This window comes from Cavia porcellus, unplaced genomic scaffold (genome assembly GCF_034190915.1).
Source record: "Cavia porcellus strain 051 isolate PalLab524CR breed Dunkin Hartley unplaced genomic scaffold, mCavPor4.1 scaffold_6, whole genome shotgun sequence".
Lineage (NCBI taxonomy): Eukaryota > Metazoa > Chordata > Mammalia > Rodentia > Caviidae > Cavia > Cavia porcellus.
The window spans coordinates 51,854,604-51,859,887 of NW_026947489.1; the positions used below are offsets into that span (position 1 = coordinate 51,854,604).

General features: G+C 39.0%; 1 pseudogene; it reads left to right on the forward strand.

Annotated features, from left to right (window-relative positions):
• The first annotated feature begins 208 nt into the window (after positions 1–208).
• LOC100719530 (olfactory receptor 2A1/2A42-like) lies at positions 209–1,154 on the forward strand (annotated as a pseudogene).
• The last annotated feature ends 4,130 nt before the right edge of the window (positions 1,155–5,284 follow it).

Genomic DNA, 5,284 nt, shown 5'->3' on the forward strand with positions numbered 1-5,284 from the left:
ACGACATCAGTGGCTCTAGGTAACTAATTGCTGATGACCTATTTGTCATCGAAAAATTGAATATCAAGTTAAATTTTAGTTCACAAAAAGATATAAATTTAAATACTTTATTTTAAATTGAATGTATTCTTAAAAGTTCCTCCAAAGGTAACAACTGTTTTAAAATAATAGATTCACATAGCTATCTGATTTTCTCTTTAACAGTGAAATGGAAGGAAATCAGACATAGTCACAGAGTTCATCTTACTGGGATTTTGTCTTGGCCCAAGGATTCATGTAGTCCTTTTTGGAATTTTCTACACCCTCACCCTGCTGGGGAATGGGCTCATTCTAGCCCTCATCTGCCTGGACAGTAGACTGCTCACCCCCATGTACTTCTTCTCTCCCACCTGGCCACCATGGACATGGCCTATGCCTGCAACACGGTGCCCCAGATGCTGGTGAACCTGCTGAGCCCAGCCAAGCCCATCTCCTTTGCAGGCTACATGACTCAGACCTTCCTCTTTTTGACCTTTCCACACACAAAATATCTGCTCTTGGTGGTGATGTTTTATGACCACAATGTGGCCCTCTGCCACCCCTCCAATATTGTGCCATCCTGGATTGGAGAATCTGCAATGCTTTGATTATCACTTCCTGGCTCGCTTCTGGCTCTGCTCCATACAAGCCTCATCCTGAGGTTGCCTTTCTATAGACCTAACCAAATCAACCACTTCTGTGAAATCCTGTCCGTCTTCCACCTGGCCTGTGCTGACAATTGTCACAACAAAGTCGTCACCTTTGCAGCCTGTGTGTTCATCTTAGTGGAAATCCTGTACCTGGTGCTGGTCTCCTACTCATGCATCCTGAGTGCCATCTTAAGGATTCCATCAAGGGAGGGCCATAGAAAGGCTTTCTCCACCTGTTTCTCCCACCTCTGCATAGTGGGGCTCTTCTTTGGGAGCGCCATTGTCATGTACATGGCCCCCAGGTCCCTCATGAGGAGCAGAATAAGATCCTTTTTCTGTGTTATAGTTTTTTCAACCCCATGCTGAACGCCCTGATCTACAGTTTGAGGAATACAGAGGTGAAGCTGTGCCCTGAGGGGATCACTGTGCAAAGAGTCTCTCCTAAACCATGTGATCTCAAAACCACCATTGTGCCTATTCTCTTGAAATCTTGGTGCCCAACTAGAGCATGAATACACAAAGCTTCACAAATCACTTCTGGCTCATGACTGAATTGTTCAAGAGCACATCTACCCTCCTCTTGGGCAGGAAAAATTTAAGTTATGATTATATCATGAATTGAGGCTTTACCATAAATGACTTTTTTAGTCCTTATTTTCTCTATAAAAATAAAATTATTTGGCTCTTTGGTACCCCAGAGTTAAACATGTTTCATCAACTTCTTTAACCCAATCATATAAAGGCACTAACTATATTATAGAACATGGAAGTGGGTTCATGAATGATATAGGAATCCCAACATACAAACTGATAAATTGGGGAATTATTAGCTGAGCTCAGTGATTACTCATGGACTCATATTTCAAAGTCCAAATGAGTGGCCCTGAACTGGAAAAACCACAGAGCTTTTAAAATAGAAAACAACAAAATAAACATCCTGTTGGAAACAATTTAGCTAGAATCTTCCATTCATTTTTAGTTGACACTGTATCCTGCTTCTTTGTTGAGCAGGTTCATTTTTCTCTTGTGGGTGCAGCTCATTCTGATTTTCTCCTGAGACTTGTACCCTGAGTAATGTTCCACTCTTCTGGGTCAAATCGAGGGCACAAGATGGCATTATGCCAGCTACAACACTAAATATCTGTTTGAATCTGTTTCGTGCATTCTATTTATTTCCTACATTGATCTTTAGCAGTTCCATCCTCCTCCTGTCATCATCTATTTCCTTACCTAGAGCAGCTGAGTATTTCCTTTATAAATGTTGACATTGTCTTTTCTTTAATTTCTTTTTTTATTTTAAAGTGACTAAAACAAAGCAAACCACAGCAGAACAAAGAAAATGAAAACAGAACAATGTAAGCAATACAAGACTTCAAAACAAGACAACAGGAAATCAGCAGTGATTACCACAATGTATCTTACTGTCTTTGAAATATTATCCATAGCCAGAGGTTTAACTCAGTGGCATAAGAGCCTGCCTGGCAAGTGCGAGTTCATGAGTTCAATCCCCGGTACCGCCAAAAAAAAATTATCCATACTATAAAAAGACAAACAAACAAACAAACAAAAACTAAACAAAATGGAATCTCATACCTCCAGCCTCCCAGAATGAGTCCAGGAAAAATAGAATAAATTGGAAGATGCACACTTGAAATATTCTTTTCTAGTTCTTTTTTTCTTTTTTCTTTTCTTTTTTTTTTATACCCAAGCATCAAACTCAGGACCTCACACTTGCCCAGCAGGCACTTATGCTGCTGAGCTAAATCCCCTGCTAAAGTTACTGAACTGAACTGTAAATGACAGGACATTTCCTTTTTTACCTGAGACATTACTTCTGATCTGATTTTCTCTGTAACCTCGTGAACTTGTTTCTTTAGTTCAATTGCTATCATTTCAGCAGTGTCAAGTGTGCCTCTTCCAATTTCTTCTAGGTCTATGTGCCCTAGACTTATTCAGTGTGAGCTGGAGGTCTGAGACTGCATTTGCTTTTTTTGTTTGACCACTGTATATTTCAAAAGAATTTTTGTAGTGTTTTCTGTGATGATCCTTGTGAATTTTTATAATAAATAACTGTATTACTAATATCAAGGCCTCTCTAGAAGTCTGTTTTCCAGGGATATCTTTAGTGTATAGGAGATTATTGATCTGTGTCTGTCCCTAGATCCTATCATTCCAATTTATTAAGAACAGAATGATGGTATCTGTTTGGCTCAGTCTCCGGTTCTTTTGTGTAGGGCTCTGGGGAGGTTATTACCCCCAGAGTTTCCCAGTATTGCTACAGAGGGTAGAACATCTGACTACAACAGATATAACATCCTAGCTGAAGTTGTAAAATTAGCAATAACTATAGCATCAAGGACAATTTAGAAATGGACAAATTGTGGTAACTACTGATTTTTGTGCTTTTGAACACAGAAGCAAAGTCTATAGCTATATAACAGAACCAGTCATCAATTTAGAGCTTGTATGCAAAGTGTTGCCCTTGGTAGTATGGTTTTACCCTGTGATGGAGACATAGGGAGGATAGTGTGTGAAGTAAAGATGATCGGACAGGAAATAGATGCAAGGCTGGAGAACAAGGAATGATCACTCAGTGTTAGGGAAACTAAAGAAGGGGGTGGAAAACAAAGAATAAAGGAGTCTTTGAGGGACTACGTGAGCTGATTCCCTGAGTTTGGGGAACTGGATTAGTTTTCTGTGGCTGGAGTTGTCCCCACTCCTTTAGAAAAGAGGGAGAAAGAGAAAAAAGACAAAGAAAGGAAAAAAGAAGGAAAGAAAGAAAAAAGGAAAAGAGAAAGAGGAAAAGAAAAAGAAGACAAAAATGAGAGTAAAGAGCTGGTTACTCAGTCCTGGGATTCCCCAACACTGGCTGTTGGTCCCTTGGTGCGGTGGGAGAAGTTGGACGCCTGGATTCTTCCGGTAAAGCTGGTGACCAAGCCCTGGGATTTCCTGGAATTTTTGCTATTGGACAGAGCATTTAGCATATTCAGTGCTTCTGCTTTGCGACTACCGCTTTCCCATCAGACTCAGACAAAGGACTAAAATTCCTTTCATACTTATTTAGCTTTGTGAACATTGATTAAAACTGTTGTGTGATCTTTTCAATTAACTTCAACATTGTTGAGCTACAAGATCTTAAAAATGAAATCACTAAGTTAAAAATACACAAAACTTAATTTACAAAACTGAATGAATCCTCAAAGACAGGAGAAAAAGGAAAGGGATAATAATGATAGGATGTGTTGAAGCAAGGGAGAGTATTTTGAGGGGTGGAATGGCGTTTTCATTTTTTTCCTGTGGGTTTTTCTTTTTCTCTTTTGTGCCAGGGTCTCACCTGCATTTCAGGCTGGGCTTGAGCTCACTTTGTGACCCAGGCTGATCTCGAACTCACAATAATTCTGCCAAATGCTGGGATTAGAGGCATGTGCCATCACATCCAGCTGGCATTGTTTTTTACTGCAACAAATGTTTTTATCTTAGAATTTCACTCTATACTTCAACCAGGCTTCATGTATTAGCTGGGAACCATCACGGTCACTGGGGATTTGGCAGCAAAACAGATGAGCAGCACCCCAGCTTTTACGGAATCTGAAGTGTACTAGAAGGAAAGGGGCAGTAACTGAATGCATGAACCAGACACTTTCTGATAATCATCAGTTCGTGCAGCAATTGGAGGAGTAGCACTGCTGAGGAATTGCTGGCAAGTGAAATGTTCCTCCTTTAGTCCTACTAAAAGGACATCCACTGTCAATGCTCTTATTCATATAACACTGGAAGCTTTAGCCAGAGAAATTAGATAACAGGAAAAAAAGGAATAAGGATAGAAAAGGAAGAATTTAAATTATCTTTATGTTTAGATGATATCATACCCTACATAGATGTCAAACATTCTACCAAGTAAGTCCTTTATTTAATGAGCAAATTAAGTAGCATAGCTGAATACAAAGTCGACAAATAAATAAACATAGCATTGCTGTGCACAACAAACCCACTGTGAAAGAAGTTAGAGAAACACACCTTCCACAATAACCCAAAAAAGAAAAGCATGAAATGCTTAGGAATGAATCCGTTGAAGGAAGTAAAAGACATTTGCATTTAAAACTACAGTACTCTGAAAAAGGATATCAGCAAATCAACAGGTATTCTTTGTCATTGGTTAGGAAGACCCAATGAGGTGAAAATGATCATATCCCCAAACTTTTTATACAGATTTAAAACACAACCCCAATTGAAATGCAAATAGGATACCTTATAGAATTCGAGAAAACAACTCCCAAATTCATCAGGAAGCAGAGGAGACCAAAAATTACCTAAGGAATCTTGGTAAACAAAGGCAAGGCAGGGGGCATCACAATCTCTGGCTTGAAATTATACTACAAAGCTACAGTGATAAAAATAGCATAGTATTGCAAAAAAAAAAAAAAAAAAAAAAAAGACCTAAGGATAAATGGAACAAAATGGAACAGAATAGAAGATGTAGAAACAACTGCAAATACTCTCATCCAGTTTACCTTTGTCAAATGAATCAAAAATATTTTCTAGATAAAAGACAGCCTCTTTAACAAATGCTGTTGGAAAAACTGACTTTCCATGTGCCAAAGACTAAAACTAGACCC